The 22,137-nt window shown below is 43.8% G+C and overlaps 1 protein-coding gene and 1 long non-coding RNA gene across 16 annotated transcripts in view; one reads left to right on the forward strand and one right to left on the reverse strand.

Moving 5' to 3' along the window:
• Window positions 1–9,464, reverse strand: part of LOC116749344 — a 68,492-nt gene extending 59,028 nt beyond the window's left edge. Inside the window, exon 1 of the long non-coding RNA XR_004348581.1 lies at window positions 3,618–9,464. This is a non-coding gene — a long non-coding RNA (uncharacterized LOC116749344). The remainder of the gene's footprint in view (window positions 1–3,617) is intronic.
• The window catches only part of FGGY (FGGY carbohydrate kinase domain containing), a 425,082-nt gene that overhangs the window by 381,766 nt on the left and 21,179 nt on the right, over window positions 1–22,137 (forward strand). The gene's annotated exons all lie outside the window — the stretch shown is intronic.

The following is a 22,137-nucleotide window of genomic DNA, read 5'->3' on the forward strand; positions in this document are numbered from 1 at the left end:
GGGAGGGATTTCAGGATTGGAAAAAGTCGAGGCCCTGAGTGATTTGTGCCAGTTCTTACAAATGATGCCTCTTGCCATTCTGAGAGCCAGCATCCTCTGGGTTCTTGCTCAGAGGCTCTGCCCTGAATCTATGCTTAAGCTGTCTACCCAGTGCACTGTCTGGTCTCGGTTCGAGACCCCATCTTCTTGCTAGACACAGTGGAGTCAGAGAGACCCAGGTTTAAATCCTGGCTCTCCGGCTCGCTTTGTCGTCTTAGACAGAGTAATTGCAAATTTTCCAGGTCTCAGTTTCCTCAGCTGTAAAATGAGGGAAACCTAGTCCCTGCATCGTCCTCTGGCTGTGAGGAGATGAAAGGCTGAGTTGATGCACTCACGGCACCCGGCACAGAGCCTGGCACAGAGTAAGGACCCAGTCTGTTTTTATTCCCTTCCTCTTCCCTCCAGTCATAAGGGAAGATGGGGGCTGTCCCATTTGGCCTTTGAATGTTCCTTCTGTAGCTCTTTAAATCCTATCCCTGCCTGGTCCGTATGTGCTTAGCTAAATATTTTGAGCTCACAGTATATTTAGGGGGAAGTTCTTTTGGCTACAGCTAAAATTAGGCCTCTCTTTTGCTCCTCTGTTTACCACCCCCCCTTCCTATTTTAACTAATTAGAGGCATTGACACCAAGAAACACTTGAGAAAAGTTGGGAGAACAGCTGGGAGTTGTTCTGGATAAGGGCAGCTGCTCCCTCTCAGCATGCAGGCACGGAAGAGGATGCTCCTGATCGGGAAGCAGGAAGGGTGCCCTGGAGAAGATGGAGGAATGCCAAAGCCTGCCTGTGGCTTGGCAAACAGCAGGGTATGTGTGTGGGGAGGGAGGGAGTCTTATTACTGTGTCCTCTACCTTCTGCTCAAAGAAGGGGGGAGGGGTGGTTCAGAAAGAGCAGCAGAGACAGAGCGAACGAGGGGAAGAAAGAACTGAAAGGAAGGAAGGCATTAAGAAGTTCAGCTAGGTGGCTAATTATTTAGTTGGTTATTTCCTGCAAAGGGCTGTCCTCCCACCTGGATTACTACTGGATTCTCCCAACTGGTCTTCTCCCAACTGCTCTCATGCTCCAGGTTGCTCTGCCACTGGAACCAGAGAGGGTGTGGGAAAGTGCAGATCTCTTCCCCTAAAACTCTGCAATGGGTTTCCACTATGGAATTAAGGAAAAATTTCAGAACCCATCACATGGCCCCTGAGCGCCTGGGATGCCCTCCCCCTCCACCCCTGCCACTGCTGCATCTCAGCCCTCTGCCTTTCCTTCATCTCCCTTCTCCAGGTCTTCCTTTCCTGCAGACAGATTATCTGAGTTTTATCCAGGTGTCTCTACCTTCTAGCTATATGACCTTGGCTGGGCAAGTTACTTCACTACTTTGTGCCTCATTTTCCATATCTGAAAAATGGGGACAGTAACAGTAATTGCCTCAGAAAGTTGATGTAAGGGGTTAAATGAATAGTTATTAAATATTTAGAATAATGACCAGCATGTAACTGCTCAATATTGCTTTATCTATTGTTGTTGTCATTGCTATCATTGTTATTATTTCTTTTCTTCCCGTGGCTGTAATTCTGCCCCTCCCCCAACACACAAACATTTTCTTGACCCAGGTTCTCCTTTTCCTTCAGCCATAAGCTTAAATGTCACTTCCTGAGAGAAGTACTCCCCAACCCCCCCCAATCTAAGCCAGCGTTACTCACGTAATATCCTGTAGCCCCTTCTGCTTCCATTCCACAGTACTTAGTGTAATGCATTGGTATATATTTTTGAGAATATTTGTTTACTGTCTGTCTCCCCTGTAAGACTCTTAAGTTTCCCAAGGGTGAGGACTGTGCTGATTTTGTTCACCAGTGACTGCCAAAGCCTAAAACAGTGATTGGCAGATAGTAAGTGTTCAATAAATGTATATGAAGGGGAGGGAGGAAGGAGAGGAGGAGAGAGGGAGGGAGGAATGGGGACAAGGGAAAAGAAAAGGAAGATTATTGGGAAAAAAGAAAAAATACTTCCAAAGCTCACTCTCCTTGGGATCTAGTTCTCTCCTACTCCTTAGGATAGCCAGGGCTGCAGAATACTTCTTGCCACTAGCTCCCTCTATGCTCGCTTCTCTTTCCTGTGTCCCACCCCTTTGGGACCTGCTCTAGGCATCTCCATCATGTTGATATGACAAAGATACCTTCCAGTATATTGACTATTCCACTAATCCCATCTTGTTAAACACAATGAATGGGCAAACATTTGTCTTCTGGAGATACTGTCTTAATTAAACTCTTATAGGATGAAAACTCCAGGTAGTGAGCCATAAACATGATCAAGCTTTTGGTGTCACCTGTTCGCTGGGGACCTTACTTTTGAAGGCTCTTCCTCCAATATCACAGAAATTTTCAAAGCTATCATGGTAGAATTTGGGAGTCAGGAGACTTTTCATCTGACCTCATCTTTGCCTGACTCTATGTTAAATTCTGAGCCCTTCCGTTGGTTCCTGCCCATAGCCAGCTGTGACACTCGAGCACCTATGCCCCTGGTGTGTCCCCTCCTGGTGTAGTTCACGCAGCCTCCCTCCTGGGTGTCCAACATGGGGACTGACCTTGCCATGACCCATCTGTCAGAGGAGACCTGGCAACTCTTGTCTCACGGGTAGACCACCCAGAAAGGTTGCCTACAACATCATTTTATTTTTAGGGGAAAAATACAAAAAAAACTTTAAAAGATAAAAAAGGAGGACATGATAAAGCATGATATCGAGGATGTTTTACAAAGGAAATGGGCTTGAAGTGACCTGCTGTGGGGATGCTGACTCCATAGTGCTTTAGCAAAATATGTCTTAATTTTTTTTTACATGATCTTTCTTTTTCTTTCTTCCTTCCTTCCTTCCTTCTTCCTTCCTTCCTTCCTTCTTTTCTTTCTTTCTTTCTTTCTTTCTTTCTTTCTTTCTTTCTTTCTTTCTTTCCTTCTCTCTCTCTCTGTCTCTCTCTCTTTCTCCCTCCTTCCCTCCCTCCCTCCCTCCCTCCCTCTCTTCCTCTCTCCCTTTCTCTCTCCCTCTCTCTCTGGGTCTTACTTGCAGCACACGAGATCTTCAGCTGCAGCATGCGGACTTCTTACTTCTGGAATGCGAACTCTTAGTTGCAGCATGCATGCAGGATCTAATTCCCTGACCAGGAATCAAATCCAGGCCTCCTATGTTGGGAGCGCAGAGTCTTACCCACTGGACCACCAGGGAAGCCCCTGTCTTAGTTTTAATGAACTTATAAACCAACATGCTTCCATTTTGAAGTAAAAACAACATCCCAGGTCATAGAGATGTTTACAGAGTTATTTATCTAGCAAGTGAGAAACATGCCAGAAACAAATTTCTCTAAGGAACATACTGGGATTTTTTTAAAATATCTAGATCCTCATCAAGGATTGTGAAGTCCTAAAGATAATTCAAAGTCTATGCCTCAGTATAAATAGTTTCTGGCCTTAGAGAGATCCAGTAACTATTAGTTCTCAAATATCAGTCTCAAAAGGGGTGTCTTCTCTTCCTGGGAAGGGTGATTCCATAAGGAGGAATTGGGGTTCCTTGCAAAGCTATACTAAGACCCACACTCATCATACCTGGCAGAGAACTTCCTGGGCTGCCGTGGAGGCAAGAGGGTCCCAGCCCAGCATCACAGCTTCTGCCAGCATCACTCACACTGCCTTCCTCTCTGAAGAGCTGGGTCTTTCTTCCCTTCAGGAAAACTTCCTGCAGGAGGTGGCATTTTAGATTGGCCATTTCTTCACCCATCCATTCATTCAGCAGATATTTATTGGGGGAGCACCACCAAGAAGCTAAGCCCTGTGCTTCAGCATGACCTGTAGACACAGTCCCTACCCTCCAGGAGTTGTTGGTCCAATGACAGAGTCAGAGAATAAAGAAATAATTGCACATATAACCAATATACTCGTTATGAGCGCTTAAAGGAGAGGTACAGGGTGTGATAGGAGTGCTTAAATGGGATTTGAGATCCATACATGTGACTAGTGATTCCTGCCTTCTAAGATAGTTAGCTTATGAGGGGGGCAGAGTTTGCCCTGGAGGGGAGATTTGACCACGGACATATTGCCGGTGCATGTGATAGTAAAACCAGACGGACCTTTTAACCAGTCTCCTTATTATATTTTAGTTCTCTAAAGGCAGTGCACCCTCCCACCCACATTGTCCACACCCGAGGTGAATGGCTCACGCCACCCTGCCCTTTGATGTACCACTGAGTTAAACACATGGATTCTAGCTCCGGGGCTTGAATTCTGGATCTGCTGGTTACTAGCTGGGTGATTTTGAGCAAGTTACTTAACTTCTGTTTACCTCTCTTTTCTCCCCTGTAAAATAGGGATGATAATGATAACACCGATCTTACAGGGTTGCTGCAAATATTGATGAGATAAGGCAGGTACACTCTTAACATGGTGCCCAATGCATGTGACACCAAAAAATGTTAGCCATCGTTCCTAAGGAGTGGTGATGATTCTTATTTCCATGTCTTCCACAAGAACAGAAGTAAGATCTGGTCCCTAAGCAGGAATCTGGTGGGGATGTGTGAGAGAGTGGGGGGTGGAGGACATCTCCTTCCAGTTTTTCGATTTAAAGCTGGCCTCCCCATAGCCATTCCAGCCTTGAAAAGCTGCTGAGCTCCCTGTGCCGAACGTGCTCACAACTCACTCCTGGGTGGAGGCCCCCACCCCGTGCACCCCCACGTCAAGGCTTTGCAGTTCCAGGCAGCCGTAGTTTCTTGCTCCAAGACGTCTGTGCGTAAGGACACTAGCATTTTCCACAGCCTCATGTCTTCTATCTTGACACGCATTTTCCTGTCCTCCCATCTCCTCCTCACCACCCTAAGGAAACCCAGAGATGCCTTTTTGGGAAGGTCTCAGCCATAGGCACTGTGTTGGGTGTCCAGAGGCTGCACTTAAACTCCCAGGTTGTCTAGAGCTTCTGCTGCTTTTGGAAAAAAAAAAAAAAAAAAAAAGGGGCCTTCACAGCTCTGGAGTAGGTGCCAGATCTTGCAGCACTTACGGGGACAAATCCATTTCTTACTGAATAATGGAGCTTCAAACCCTCATGACTGACTGATGGAAGCTTTGGCCAGGTCTGTGAGGAGTCTTTGCAACATTATTTCTCTTGATGTTCTTTTCTTATGGCTGCTGTCCTCTGAACAGGAGGCGGGGCTGAGGCTCTGCGGCTCCGTTACCCCATGACCTTGAGTGAGCCTTTCAGATCTAAAGAAGCAGGCTGTGTGCAGGCGGCCCTCCGTCCCAGTCCTCACTCTGCCTCCACCTAAATGGGCAGATGCCTAAGCCCAGAAGCCTAAGAGTTCTTGAGTTGCTTCTGACAACCCTTGCTCCGTGGCGCCCCCATCTGACCCATCAGCGAAGCCTCCTGAGCGCCTCCTGTATCTGTGTGCGTCCCTCTTGTCCAGCAGCACGGCCCTAATTTCCCCCAGAACCCATGCAACTGGCCCCTGCCAGGCTGAATACACTTCTGGCTTCCCTGCGGCCCAGGGAAGGAGACTGCAAGCAAGGGCCGTGTGGGGACTGCCTGCCTCTCGGCTCTGTCTCATTCACCCTTGCCTGCGCTCCGTCTGCTCCAGACAGGCTGGCCTTCTCATGCCTCAAATGTGTGATGTTTCCTTCGTCCATGTGGTCCTCTCCTCTGCTGGATGCATGTTTCCCCCATCCTTCACCCAGCTAAAGCCAGCATATCTTTGAATGTCAGCCAAGCCATAACACACAGGATGCATACACACATACATACCATATCGTTCATACCTGCACGCCATACACAGCAAGAGGCAGTGGACCAGTCCCTGGGGGAGGAGGGAGCCCTCATCTCTTAGATTCGGCCAGCTCTCTGACAGAGGGAGGGAGGATCTGAGGAGACAGCTGTCTGAGGTGCAGGCTTCACAGTTCCAGGCAGCCGTAGCTTCCCTTGCCCCGCTGCTCGGCCTCATGCTTCTGAGCAAGGCACCCGAAGGGAGGCTGTGGACAAGACCGCTTCTTCTTCTCTACTTGCTGCAACCTGACAGATCACTTCCTGATTACCTGGCAGAGATGAATTTGACTTCTGCAAACAAACTAGCAAAGCTTTTCTGCCCAAACTATCAAACACAGTCTCACCTGTCCGTCTGGCTGCATCCAAAACATTCGTGCCAAGAATTTTTTGTACTTTTGGGCTTCACTCTCCCAACCACAGAGACTAGGCAGGAAGGGGGAGGGGGAGGAACGGGGTCGGGGGAGGGAGAGAACATCAGAGTGACTTGAGGACATTCACAAAAAGTATTCCACTCGCCCTCCTCCACTCCCCATACACATTTCTGGCCCCGCTGGTACTCTCTTCCACTCACCAGCCCTCCCATTTTTCCCCCACCCAGAGCTCTTCAGCTCATAAGAAAGATCTGCAGCCCTGGAGTCAGGAGTCCCAAATTCTAGTCCTGGCTTTGACACCAGCTGGTTTTGTGATCTTCTCTGAGTATCGTCAGTTTCCTCCTCTGAAGCATATTCAGCAGCTGGATTTCACCCCTGAATCCACTGGGCGCAGAGGTAACCAACATTTGTGAACACTTGCTTTATGCAAAACACCAGGCTAGGAATTAATGATTACTTATCTACTCGCAATCCCTATGAGGCAGATATATTATTCCCATTTCACAGAGAAGGAAGATAAGACTTAGGAAAATTAAGAAACCTGCCCAGGTCCACAGGTTGGTAGAAAGGAGGCAGCTTTCAAACCCTGATCTGCTCTTTCCATCACACTAACCTGAGTCCCAAGTATACTGCAGGAAAAGAAGTCATGGTGACTTTTTACAAAACAAGAAATAGAATTCACCCTTTTCATTCACGCATTATGCAGAAGATGGGATGCCTTTGTTGCATTTTTCCCCCATACATACCTCTGTCTGGGAGCTAAGAAGAGGAAACGCACACATCAGGACTTCACGTACTCATCTGTAAGAGCCACAGACCCAGTACCAGAGGAAGATGAAGAAACAAGAGCGAGAATGCTGGGTGCTGTGAGGCTCTTAGGTGTCAAAGCAAACCCAACCCAAGCCTTTGGCTACATGATGAGCAAACTGAGGGCCAGAATGGTCATAGAACTTGTTTGAATTCACCGCATTGGAGAACAGAGCCTAGCCCCCAGGTCTCCTGACTCTTTCTACAGAATCTCCCAAGTCAAATAGTCCTCCTCCATTCAAAAAGAAGAACCTTCAAGAACACTGATTTTGCACCCGTCTAAAAGCCACTCCGAGCTATGCTAAAGGTATCGGGCACTGCAAACGTGTTCTCACAGAAACGCCCAGCTGGACACACAAAGAAGCAGGTCTCCAAGGAACAGGGTAAGGATTCTCCGAAGGGATCTGTGCTGGTGAGATTACAAAAATCATAATATATGAATAAATGAACATATGGAAGAAATCAAGCAAAGCCCTCTCCTTCTTCCCATATGTAAACTCAGCCTTTGCCTCAAGTCATTAAGCAAACACAGATGCAGCCAAACCAGGCACCAGATGGCAAACGAGAGCTGGAAGAAAAGGTAAAGAAAGCTTTCGGTGTTTATTCAAAGATGGGAAAAAAGCCATGATCCAAAATGCTGTGGTTTCCGCAGAATGGTCACCCAGGGTCACCAAGACCCAAACCAAGGCCCCAAAGTAACCAAAACAAAACAACACAGAACTAGAGTAATCATGATTGGGAAGTTGTAGGAAAACCACCACTGTCTTCTGTCAATGGAATACAGTGTCAGAAGAAAGGGATAATTCAGGGAAATGAAAGAAAGGGTTAAATAAAGTAGAAGGACCAGAGAGGAACAGGAAAGTGGGAAGAATGGACTTTTGCTGAGTACTTGCATGTGCCAGTAGCTTTGCACCCTTGGTCTCATTTAATCTTTACAACTACCCATTTAGGTATTGGCCAAGTTTTACAAAGAAGGAGATTTCATAAATGGGCCAAAAGAGGTTAGGTTCCAAGGTCACATCACAGGAATTCCAACCTAGCTATTTCCAGTGCTGTATGTGTACTGTTCCCAGCTTTGCAATCAGAGAACTCTGATTTCTAATCTTATATCCTGCTGTCAGATCATGTAATATTTAACACAGAAAATATGGTCCTTGAAAGACTCCATTTACCCTGTAATCACTGAGCATTTGCCACATGCCACGCCCCTGGGGATATGCTTGGGTTATAGTTGTGTACCAGACACACAGGGGGAGTCATATGGCGCTCTCTCGCCCCTTCTGCCCATCCCACTAGGTGTAAGGAAGAAAGTGACCTCATCAGCTCCTGCCTAGAGGAGATGCAGACTGGGGAGGAGAGCATGCCTGAGAGCTTGACTTCACTTCTATTTCACAAAAGACACCCTTGCACATTCCTCACCCCCCTCTTAGCTTGTACATTGGGGATGAGCATCTGTAATGACAATCCAAAGGGCATCCTAGCTTTTCAGTGTGCATGAGTTTATGTATCCAGGACAGGAAAATTCCAAAAATGCTTCAGTTTCAATGAAAAGTTTAAAGGAACGTGAAAAGGTACCCCCTCTCCCCAGATCAGTCAGAGCACTCCGTAGCTTGCAGGTGGACCGGCAGGGCAGAAGCTGCTTGCAAGCTAGGCAGACCAATCTCCCAACTTCGCTAACTAACCTTGCTTCCTAGGCAAGCCGCACAACTGCTTTCGTTCCAGTTGCCTTGTCTCTAAAACAGAGTTGATGTGTACTTTGAAAGGCTGTTGTCAGACTTTTTTACTTTCCTCTTGAACTCCTCTCTTCCCACCTGGCCAGTCTCTTTACAGCCATTTCATTTTTTTTCCCCATTTTCTTCTTTTACCAAATCCCAATCCAGATGAATCCAGATTTCTACCTTATGCGTGCCTAAAGGCCCCTGAACACTATAAGGAAATACTATACAACAATAAGGCAGGCTTCTAACATTATGTAGTAATGATCCCCAGATAGCCTCCCTCATCCTCTAGGTTCTAGGTGGGTTTGGCCACTGGGCACCAGAAGGAGCCTGGAGGATAATGAAGCTGTTTGTTTCCCCAGCTCCGTCCTTGCTGAAATGCCACCGTTTAGCTGATCCACGTACCATGTATCTAGACCATAGGCCACAATTCTGGCATGTGGTCCTCTCCCTCTTCCCATCTTCTCTCGGGTGGTAGGAATCACTCCCTACCCTTGCTTCTTCAGGCCAGGAGGTGGTAATGGTTCCCCACTGTTGCTAGTCTTCTCCTAAACCTTCTTTTCAACAAACCCTTTATTAAGCTGTACATCCACTACCCGGTGTGAGTGTCCATCTGTTTTCTCACAGGAACTAGACTAATGTGTCAGATTAATTTCTCATTTTCTGCAGTGATCATATCAAACCTCCCCAATTCCCAGCCCCATCTTTCCTCTCACATTCAGACATATGACCTACTATTTATTCTCAACCACCGACTACCTCAAAAAGAAAATAATAGCCATTAGAAGGACATCTGCCGTCAAACCTACATTTCTCATATCCAGTGGAATGCTGGAGCTGGCTCACACTTGCTCCCAAGAGCCAACTGTGGGCATCTCTGCCCAGCTCCACGTTCAGTGACATCACATTAGCAGCTTGAAATTAGCCATAGCGGAAGTCTTTACACCACAGAAATCGGCAAACACTACAAATCAGGGCCTTTTGTGTTTTGATAGAGCCAGTTGTTGAGCATTTATCAGCACACCACTGCTTCCACCCAGATGCTGCCTTTTTCTCCTTTACATTTGTTACAGTGGAGAGATTGATGCCCAACCTATCATCAGAGGCTCCTCCATCTCCCACTGCCTCTGATAGTCCATTTGATCCCTTTCCCTGCATATTTAGCCTCTCCTTCCATACTGACTCCTTCTCTCATCAGCATTTCAACCTGCTCTAGACTTGTGCTGTCCCATACAGTAACCACTCATCAGATATAGTTACTGAGCACTTGAAATGTGGCAGGTCCAAATTGAAATGTGTAAAAGACACACCAGATTTCAAAGATTTAGCATGAATACAAGAACGTAGACTATCTTATTAATAATAGGTTAAATGAAAGATTTTAAAATTAAATTCACCAATTTCTTTTCACTTTTTTAAATGGCCTCTAGGAAATTTAAAATTACTTATGTAACTCACCTTATTTCTGTTGGGCAGTGCTACCATAAACTCTCATCTTAAAATAAAATCCCCTCTTCTACCTCTCAGCCCCTCCAGTTATTGCCTCTTACAGGCAAAAATGTTTGAAAAAGTGGCCAGCCTCACTGTCATGATTTTCTTAGCACCATCTCCCTCCTCCTTAGCCAAGGATGATCTAGCTTCCACTTCCACAGATCCACTAAAATAATGCTAGTCTAAGTCACTAATGCTAACCTAGGCCATTGCACAACGCAAAGGGCTTTCCAGGCCTTACTGGGCTTTACCCTTAGCAGTATTTTGCAATGTGGAGCACTCCCTTCATTGAAACACGTTTTTTTAAAATTTATTTTATTGAAGTGTAGTTGGTGTACAGCGTTGTGTTAATTTCTAGTGTACAGCAAAGTGATTCAGTTGTACATATATATACATTCTTTTTCATATTCTTTTCCATTATGGTTTATTACAGGATATTGAATATAGTTCTCTGTGCTGTACAGTAGGACCTTGGTGTTGATCCATTCTCTATATAATAGTTTGCATTTGCAAACTTCCAGTCCATCCCTCCCCTACCCCGCCTCCACCCTTGGCAACCACAATTGTTCTCTACGTCTGTGAGTCTGTTTCTGTTTCGTAGATAAGTTCATTTGGAAACACTTTTCCACTGACAACATACTTTGTTGATTTTCCTCCCACTGTTCTGAATGCTGCTTTCCACATCCTTTGCCAGCTGTCCTCTCTCCTCTACCTAGCATTCCCCGTTGGTCTTCTACCAGGTTTTGTCCATCTCATCCACTTCTAAGGATTCATTTTCTATTTATATGGCAGCAGCTCTACAGCTGTGCACATGACATCTCCACCTAAAAAGTCTCACGGGCATCTCAATTTAAACATGTTCAAATCTGAACTCAGCATCTCCACCTTTGCCTGCAAAACTGGCGTTAGCTTAGGACAGAGCACTATTGGCAAGGGCACCACATCTACTTAATCGCTCCTGCCAGAACCTCAAGGACATTCTGAACCCAGCCTCTCTTTTCCCTCCACTTTGGTCTCTCCTGGTCTCTTTCTAAACTCTACCTCGTGTCTCTTGAATTCTTCCACTTTGCTTTAATTCCACAGTCACCATGCTAGTCCAAGCCACTATCAGCTCTTGCCCAGAGTGCTCCAAGGGCCTCTTGAATGGCCTCCACCTTTACCACTCTCTAACCCGTTCTCTACACATCAGCCAAAGTGATCTTTCACAAACTTGGAATAGGATGGCTTTGGCTTAAAATTCTCCAATGGCTTCCCCTTGACTTTGGCATAATGTTGGAAACCCTTAATGTGATATTAAAATGCCACCCAAAATCTATTCCTGCCTTCATTTGTAGCTTTGTCTGTTATCACTTTTTCCCTCTGTTCTATCTACTCCGGCCATCTTGGACTTCTTTTTGTCTTTTGAATGTGCCACATTACCTTGACTTGGGGCCTTCAAATGTGTATTTCCTTTAGCCTGGCACCCTCTTCATCACCTTCTTTACCTTTCCAACTCCTCTTTAGCCTTCAGATAGTTCCCTAAGCCCCCGGACTAGTTTTGTCTCCCTCTGGCACTCTCTTATAGCACCTGTGTTTTTCTAATAGACTCTGAACTCCATGAGGTCAAGGATCAGAGCTGTCTGGTTCACTGACGTATCCGCAGTACCTAGCACAACACGTGGCACACGGTAGGTACTCAATAACTAGTTGTTGAATAATAAAACATTATCTGATTCAAACTTCCCATTTTGGAGACGAGGAAACTAGCATCTAGAGAAAGGAAGCAACTCATTCAAAATTGCAGAGCCTAGACTCAGATTTGTACAGGACCAGAGCCTCCTGATTTCCAGATCAGTTTTCTTTCCAGTACATCATGTGCCTTGTCAATAACTTAGCAACCAGAGGGAAGCAGACTGAATTCCCTATGTCTTGTGAAAGCCAGAGCAAGCTCATCTTCATAAACACAGCTGACATAGGTGTTGTTTTCTTTGTTTGTTTTATGTAAAAGGCCTAGAAATCCAACCCAGAAATAAACTCCACGTTTCTAAACCTACAAGCTCCTACAACTTCTATTCCCTACAGCCCCTGTTCTGCTCATTTTTCATCTTTCTTCCCCCCATTAACCAGAAGCATCAGCTGGCATCCAGTGTTGCATGGTTCCTTCATTCCACGCTCCTTGTCACTCCCCTGCCCAGGCAGCATATTACGCGTAGGAGAAGGTTAGGAAGTGCTGTCTTTAAATAGCAGCACTCGAGAACACATTACAAGATCCTGTGTGATCCTGGGGTGCAGATGGGTGTAATAATTATAAAAATAACAAATGTTTAAGCTATTACTTGTGCCAGGCACTAAATTAGATGGTTTACATGCCTTTTCTCTTATCTCTCTAACTCTATGAGTAATTATTTCTATTTTACAGATGAGTAAACTGAGGCATAAAGAGGTTATTAAATTGCCTAAGCCATTCAGTTAGAAGAGCCAAGGTTCTGATCTAGGCAATCCAGAGTCCATGATCTTAACCATGTGACATCTGACAATAAAAAACAGGTTGACCTGACAGTTAGGAAATACTAAAAAGTACAACTGAGGGATATCCCAAAGTTGCTTTATACAGATATCCTACCCCTGATTTAGTCATTCATTCATTCAATCATTCATTAATTCATTGATCCATCTACTCATTCATTCTTTCATTCTCTCAACACTGTTTATTGAAAAGTCACATTATATCAATTGCTGGGAATACTGATTAAAATTAATGACCTCTATCCTCTGGGCTCTCACCGTCTAGTGAAAGAGGCATATAAGTAAACAGACATTTATCCTACTGTGTGCCAAGCGCTAAGATAGAGGGAAACCAGGGAGCTTTGGGAACACAAAAAAAGATTAGAAACCAACTTAAAAGGACATTGTGATGATTTATCCTGGACTTGCCTTCCATGCTGTCCCCTCACTCTGTCTGACCTCTGCTCCCTCCTTCCTTCCCAGTTTCCCTCCAGCCTTTCTCATGCTTTTGGTGCTTTGGTGCCATTTTTGGCCTCCCCAACTCCTGGTTTCAGACTCAACCTCTCTGCTTGTCTCTTTCCTCCTGCTGTTGGTTCGAAATGCATTCTGGCTTAGCCAAAGGCTCTTCTGCACCATAAACCAGTCTGAGGCCGGCCCCAAAGGCTAGACCAGTGTGTGCATGCCCTACTTCTAATGTGGCTGTAGTCTAGGAGAGTTGGAGATCCAAAACAGGGAGCTTTAAAGAGTATGGAGGGCAGGATAGATGTGTCTTAGATAATTTGTTTATTTATCAGCCTAAACACAGAGAAATTGATTAGTGACTACCCAACATCCCTTGAAGCTCAGTCATTATGTCCTGCATGTCCCACACCACTTTTTCATTACCCTGTAATATATTGGTCTCTGTGCAGTAGTGGAATCTTCGGTTTTGCATCAGAGTAAAATAAAATAAACCCATCACACGTGGAACATAAGGAAATGTTAATACCATCACATTTTGAGTCTTTGCTGCCAATTATGGTTCCCGATCTGTTGGCCAAAGAATCTTCCCAATACAAAATTAATGTTGAAGCAGGAAGTGTAAGTTTCCAAGGTGTTCAGACCCTGAGAGCTTTCAAGATGTTGCGTTTTCTCGAGTTGCAGTCTCCTGTTGGCCCACTCCATCCTAAACAAAGTTTCTCCCCTGCAGTCATAAATGAAGCATATCCTGGCTAAAGAATTTTGTGGATTAGAGGCACCAATTGAATTTGGCAACTAAAAGAGAATTAGTGGTGATTCCTATTGATCGATGTGTTTGATTTAATAGATGAGGGACTCACCCCTATATATGGAAGAAATCAGAGTCAGAAGAGGTATATGGATTGAAAGAAAAAGAAGGGATTGAGATTCTGGAAATAACCATGAGGTGGAGGGGGACATTTAATAGGAATGATGGGGCAAGCGAGAGAATTGGATTAATGGGCAACTGAAGCCAGAAAGTGGCAATTAGAATATTGGAAACACTCTGAAAACACAGGACTCAAGTATTGGATGGGTCTTGTAAACAGATGCTGAAGTCTTACATGATGATGACAAACCTCCAGATGGATGGGGAGACTCAGATCTAAGCCTTAGCCTCATTTAACAGCAGCAAGAGGCTGATGATGACAGCACTGAGATGCAGGGGAGCTGAGTATGATTATATCTCTATCATTAGGTGGCATAACTTCAGAGTGAGTTTTTTTGCTTGCTGATGGAGGAGTAATCATCTGGAAATGATAATAAGGAGGCATGAGAATATTGACACCCACCACCTTCCCCAGCCCACCTACCCCACCAACCTGAAACATACACCCAAGTAATACATGTTAACTTACTTTTAATGAAGTTTCTGGGGAAATAAGCTTTGTTTCAGTTGATGGGTAAATAGTAGTAGTAGTAGTAGTAACAACAACTATAGTTTTAATCATTTATTCCATAACAATAGACCTATAAAATAGGTATTAAGATTCCCATTTTTGGGGCTTCCCTGGTGGCGCAGCGGTTGAGAGTCCGCCTGCCGATGCAGGGGACACGGGTTCGTGCCCCGGTCCGGGAAGATCCCACATGCCGCGGAGCGGCTGGGACCGTGAGCCATGGCCGCTGCGCCTGCGCGTCCGGAGCCTGTGCTCCGCAACGGGAGAGGCCACAACAGTCAGTGGCCCGCGTACCGAAAAAAAAAAAAAAAAAAAAGAAAATATTCCCATTTTTAAAATTGAGACTCAGAGTGTTAAGTGGCAGAGCTAGGATTTGAATTATGGTCTCTATAGCACCAAAGCCTTTGTCCCACAGTGAATGGTTAAGAATAGAATTCCAAAACTGTGTGTCTCCTTATCTTTCAACTGGGGATATGAAGTAGGTAAAGTGTTCAGTACAATACTGGGCCATAGTAAGTACTCCATAAATGTTAGCTGCCATTATTATTGTTGTTGTTGAGTTATTGTTATTAGTATTACTTTTATAGCTCACTGCATTACCTTATATTCTCAGCCAGAAATATTAGTAGGACCATTTCTTTTTCAGTCAATAACAGATTATTAGATGGGTGATAGCTTGCAGTTTTGAAGTCTGTAATCTAATGCTTTTAGTAAGAAGCTTGATATTTTGGCTTTGAGAAAACCCATAGGAGCCAAGTCAAACTCATGTAAGTAAGATGAATAGTCGTTCAACTGTTCATTTTAGGACCCAGCCCCTTAGTGGTCAGGCCATGTATTAGGACCACACTTCAAAATATCACAGTGGTAGGTAGCCTTACCTATTGTGGAACCTCTCCCCTCTGCCATGATCGCATGACTGAGTTGGAATGAAGCTGTACCTTGCTGCGGGAACACAGTGGGTATATTCCCTCTTAGAGTGAACCTAGTTTAAAAAAACAAAACAAAAACCTAATAAAATGTACCATTGGGGGTAACTGGTTCATTTGTCAACTGAGAGTTAATCAAAAAAAGACACTTACATGGAACCAACAGATTGCAGAGCTGGCAAAGACTTCAGAAATAATCGAATCCAACCCCTTTATTTTGCTGGTAAGGAAAGTGAGTCCCAGGAAGGGGAAGGGTCTTTCTCAAGGTCATACAGCTGGCAGTAATTTTGTTTGCTTCAAAAATTAATACGAACAATCTTTCCATACATCACTGAATCCATCTTCCTGCCTTTGTAAGCACAATGTCATGACTATAATTGAATTTATCTTTGATGGTGGAGAAAGCAAGCTTTCAGGGTTTTACAGGGCCCTAAAGTCATCAGAGCAAGATGAATTGTCATGAACTGACGCTGAAGATCTGCCTATTGGCTGTGAGCTCCTCAAGGATTAGGCCTGGTCTTATTCATGAGTTAAAGCAAGTTTCAAATCCTAGCTAAGCCATTTACTAGCTTAGGAAAGTCACTTAACCTCTCTGAGCCTCTGTTTCCTCATTATAAATTTAGATAAGACCTTCATTACAGAACGTTTGTTAGCATCAAATGAGGCAAGATCTAGATACACAGTGCCTCACCAGAATAGACATTTAATAAGTGTACACTTTCAACTAACCTTTAGCTAATGTCCTGCTAAAAGCTACGGACACATCAATGAATAAGAAATCCAAGGACCCTGATTTCACAGAGCTTAGGTTCATGAGGGAGGAGTAGAGGTGAGAGCCAAAGGAAGAAGTAGACAGTAACCAAGGATGCAGATAAATTAATATAATTTCAGGCCATGCTAAGTGCTATGAAGGGTTATGAAGACAAGAAGATAGAGGGTGTTGAGGAGAAGTAGAATGTTTCAGCCAAGAGTGGCCCAAGTCAGTCTCTTTGAGATTATATTTGAAGAGGACCTAAGTCATATGAAAAAGCCAGACAGTCTAAGATTCAGAAGCACACTCCCGAAAGAGGCAGGAAGGCCCCCCAGCAGGGGCGAACTTGCCACGTTCAGTCAACAGCCCCATAGCCATTGCGTTTGCAGCACAGCCAGCACAGTGAGCAAGACCTGAGGTGAGGTTGGAGACATCCACCCAAGTTCGACCTTGCAGTTCTAGGCCATCTTATGAAATTTGAATTTCCTTCAAAAAGCTTCCATTGCAGCTTTCACTCCCACTTGGTGTCTGCAGAGTTGGAGAATTGATTGGTGTGAGGAACCCACATATTTGGTATCAGAAATATTGTGGGTAAAAATAGCTCAGAGAAACAAAATCTAATTTACTTCATTCGATGATCCATCCAACAGATTTTTTTTGTTTGTTTTTTTTTTTGGCTGTGCCGTGTGGCAGGTGGGATCTTAGTTCCTCACCCAGGGATCAAACCCATGCTCCCTGCATCGGGAGTGCAAAGTCTTAACCACTGGACCACCAGGGAAGTCCCATCCAACAAATACTTATAGATCACCTATTCTGACCAGGCACAGTTCTTAGTGCAATGAATGAATCAAATAAAAACCCCTGGCCACATGGAGCTTGCATGCTAATGGAATAATAAATATGTAAAGTTTATGGAGCATTTACCATGTGCTGGACTATTCTAAGTGCTTTGCCTGAAATAACTCACGTGGTCCTCAAAACAGTCCTACTAGAGGCATACTGTTCTCATCCACAGTTTTAGACGAGGAAACAGGCATAAAGAAGTTAAGTCATTTGTCCATGATAATGCAGCAAGTGGTAAAGCCTGACTTCAAACTGTGGCAGTTGGTGATAGTCGGAGTGTCGTTCTGAAAAATCACTCTGACTGGTCCTCACTGTTGTTAGGGTGCCAGTTAGGATGTTGGTCAGAGATTGGGATACTTGAATGTTTAACAAAGCTGTGAGTAGACACTATTATTTCCACTTTATAGATGGGAACACTGAGGCTTAGCTCACGCATCTGGTAAGTCGCAGGGCCCAGATATGATCCCAAGCCTATTTATCTCTACAACCTAACACCTTTCCACTAGCATCTCCATTTCCTGCAAAATTGGAGAGTGCCACACCCCTACCCCTCCTTTATGATCAAGAGACTAATCCAAGGTGTATTTTAGAGTGAATATTGGAGAAATAAGCATTTGAAAATTTTTATTTCCATTTTGTAGGCATTCTATAATGGAAAATAAAATATAAATATACCATCACATACTTATAACAAGCACAGTGTTTTTTCTTTTACATTCTTTTACATTGAGATACAGTGTACATAAAGTGAAATTCACAGATCTTAAGTGTACAGTTTGATGAAGTTTGATAAATGTGTACACCCATGTAATCAACACCCTAATAAATAAGATATATGTATGTGTGTGGATGTGGATGCGTAGGTAGGTACGTAGATTGATACCACATATTTAAAATTATAAATGAGGTGTGAGTCTTCACTTCATGATTAGTGATGAAGACCTATCCCACTCTTTCCTTTCTCTAACTACTTCCTGCTTCTCAGTTGACATTGTTGTCATGGAGGTTACACAGAATACCAGGTGCAGGTCAAACGATGACTGTGTCAAAAGAAAAACAGAACAAAACAAAACAAATAGCAGAACAACTAGCCATTTCTTAATGCTTGTTGGAGGAAAATCACATTGCTATACTTTGTTTTTCTACAGAGGGATCATGTGCCTCAGCCCACACATTAACATGTGAACTTGTTGTTCCAGTAAAATGAGTCAGAGCTCCTCAAGAAGTCAGATTCATGTATTTCAGAACTATGTGTCAGCATCTCTGAAAAAAGGTACAGTGTACTGTATTGGTGTGTCTCACACACGCACACACACTCATTCTCACCCAAGGAGATGGCGCGGCTAATAAGCAGCAGAAGTGTGATTTGAATGCAAGTCCAGGGAACGCAAGCATCAGGCTTTTTGCATTGCAGAGAGGACAGGAGTGTTGGGTCTGAGTGTAGGGTTAAGCAAAGGCCTGGAGTCGGAATTCTGGCTTTACTGCATATTCGCTTTCTGACCTTGGGCAATTTCCTCATACTCTGTTCACTTCTTGGTTGATAAAGTGGGGATACATAATGATACCTGTGTCATGAAGTCGTTTTGAGAATTTAAAGGGTCATGTACATAAAGCAGTTCGTACAGTGCACAGCACAGAGAAAGCACCTGCAAAATGTTGGCTAAACCAGTAACCTAGCAACGGCCATGGAAGTTGGTTGCTGGGCCAATGGATGCCTTGTTTTTTGGATCATGTTCTCCATCAGTTAAAAAATTTTGAGCTTACATGCTAAATACATGCAAACTTATTTACGATTAAGCATATACATATTCTACTGTGCTTGTAGATTATTTACACTATAAAACAGCTGAAATATAGCTGAAATAAAATGTTATTTTATAGTGAGGTCATCATACTGACATTATGCAGTATCTAAAGGTGCACTGTTTATGGCCAGGTGAGTTTTTAATGATTTTTTAAAATGATTATTGATGATTTCTAAACGATTTTGAATATGTCTCTGTATTTATATCTCAAACAGTGTTCTTTGTTTTTCTTCTTTTTAATTGACATATAGTTGCTTTACTATATTATATTAGTTTCAAGTGTACAGCATAGAGATTCAGTATTTTTACAGATTATACTCCATTAAAAGTTATTACAAGATAATGGCTGTGCTTCCCTGTGCTGTACAATACATGCTTGTTGCTTATCTATTTTATATATGGTAGTTTATTTCTCTTAATCACCTACCCCCATCTTGCCCATCCTCCCTTCCCTTTCCCCACTGGTACTCACTAGTTTGTTCTCTATATGTGTGAGTCTGTCTCTGTTTTACATATACACTCATTTGTATTATTTTTTAGATTCCACATATAAGTGATATCATAGAGTATTTGTCTTTCTCTATCTGACTTATTTCACTAAGCATAATATTCTCTAGGTCCATCTACATTGCTGCAAATGGCACAATTGCATTCTTTTTTTATGGCTGAGTAATTGTCCAGTGTGTGTGTGTATATGTGTGTGTGTGTGTGTGTGTGTATAAAACATCTTTATCCATTCATCTGATGATGGACAACAAACAGTATTCTTGATAATTTTGATTTTTTTTCCCAATTCTTGTCTTATCTGACTAGATCTTCATTGTTTTCACCTTATAATATGAAGAGCTAGCACCAAGTTAGTAAAAGTATCATCATTGTTTTGTTTCCTTGAATCTGAATTATCACCATTGCCTTTAATCCATTGGTTGAATCTTTCTCAGCTGCTTGCCCATTTTGTGAGGGTTTATTTAAATAAAATTAGATAATACCTAGAAACCTACCAACCTGGAACATGTAAATGATGATATGTAGCAAAGCCCTGGAAGCTGGGGACGTAGAATGGAGTGCCATGCTGTCATCCCTGGTGTTGTAGAGCTCTCACCCTTCCCTTAGGACACCTCACACATCTTACTCACTCATGACTGTCTGATGTGTGGACCAACTGATGGATCTGGTGACAATCTGCATATTAAACTTGAATTAATTTCTTTAGACTAAAAGTCATATAAATGGCACTTCCAATATTTTCTCCTGGAATCTTAACAGATCATCTCCGGCACTCCTTGGAGCACATGTATGCCATTTTAGAAACACCATTAGATGATCTCCCATCTCCTCTGTCGTGAAAGTCATCACCCTTTCATTCAGCAGCTCAGCAAACATTAACCAAGCAGCTGTTAAGTGCTAGGACCGTGTTAGGCATGAGACCCTCAGTAACATGGTTCCTGCCTTCAGGGAGTTGACAGTATAGGTCCCACCAGGCCAGGTACTGGTTATTCTTCCCTGTAGACCGTGACTCTGGACATGGCCAAGCTTGCAGTGAGGGCCCTTTGGTGCCTTGGTCTAGACTGCCTGCCAGCCTTCCCAAAGTCTTAAGGCCATTGTTCCCCTCCCACTGGGTGGGAGAGAAGGTATCAGATCGCCTGCTCCCCAAATTGCCAACATTCCTGTGTCTGCCACTCGTGGAATCCCCATCTTCTCCACGGGTGAAGAGCTCCTTTCTTTCTTGAACCTAACTTCCCTGGGTACCTCACCCAGTGTAGCCTAGAGCCCTTTGGTGGCTCCCAAGCCAGGCCGTTAACACATGAGAACTGGGAGTTCCCTGTGCCCACACAGGCCTGGTGTCTGCCCGTGCTGCTCCCAGGGAAGTGGTGAGCAGCGTGTGCGGACTGGTATCTCGGCCTTGACACGGCAGCAAAGGGCCAAACCCCATGAATGCAGTCTTTCATGGCCTTGGTACAGGGCTCCTATTTTTTCCTGCAGAAACTCTTACACTTGCTTTCAGAAGTGACAATCAAATGTGAACTTTCATGGTTTATTTATAGCTCGGCCTTATAGAGAGAAAGAAAAGAAGTGATTAAAAGGCGATTTTACCAAATATTTTGTTTTTAAAAGCTTTCATTGTGTGGGCAAAAAGGAAAGAGAAAAGTCCCTGTCTTCGTTGTGCTGTCTAGACTCCCAAAGAGCGTAGTGTACTACAAATCCAGATTGTCCGACTCCTGCCTGCTGACAAAAAGTATGAATTTTGAGGCCAACTTCAAATAAAGCCTTTGAACAGAAATATATTGTGGGGGGTGACTATATTTAGCACATGTCAGCATTTCCATAATAAATTCATATTGTTGTGCTATGGTAGTTTCCAGATTTACTGCAGCCAGTGGGTTCATGAGGTTTCAGTTTTATGTTAATTATTTGGAGAAATGGGAAAACTCAGCAGTGCTGTTTCTGATGACAGCACTGATTCTCTGGGCATTCTCCATATTGTGTCAAATACCCTTAGTGAGCCCTGTGTCCCAGGAGAGAGGAGAGTGAGCACAAGTCATTTTGACTGCCTGTAGAAGCATAATTTTTTTAAATATAAATTTATTTATTTTATTTTTGGCTGCATCAGGGCTTCATTGCTATGCATGGACTTTCTCTAGTTGCGGCAAGGGGGGGCGCTGCTCTTTGTTGCTGTGCGCGGGCTTCTCATTGCAGTGGCTTCTCTTGTTGCGGAGCACGGACTCTAGGCGTTCAGGCTTCAGTAGTTGTGGCTCGCGGGCTCTAGAGCACAGGCTCAGTAGTTGTGGCGCACGGGCTTAGTTGCTCTGTGGCACGTGGGATCTTCCTGGACCAGGGCTTGAACTCGTGTCCCCTACATTGGCAGGCGGATTCTTAACCACCGCACCACCAGGGAAGCCCATAACTTTTTTTTAGAGTGCAGTACAGTTTTATTTTCCTTCAAATGATCAAATCCCTATATGCCGCTATATAAAGTTTAGAAGACAGAAAAAAACAAGTTAACAATAGAAAAAGCTATCACCCATGCTCTTGAACCTGTTAATATTTTAATATATTTTCTTCCATTGTTTATTATACATGTGTAACACAGTTTCTGAGATAGAATTGAAAAACAACTGTTTTTTTTACTCTCACTGTCCCTTTACACTTGTGCAGTAGAGCTAGTTTCTCTCTGCCCTGATTAAAAATTCTGTTAGTTCCATTACTTTCTTAGATAAGTAGAAAGTCACTT

The sequence above is a fragment of the Phocoena sinus genome, chromosome 1 (assembly GCF_008692025.1).
Source record: "Phocoena sinus isolate mPhoSin1 chromosome 1, mPhoSin1.pri, whole genome shotgun sequence".
Taxonomy (NCBI): Eukaryota; Metazoa; Chordata; class Mammalia; order Artiodactyla; family Phocoenidae; genus Phocoena; species Phocoena sinus.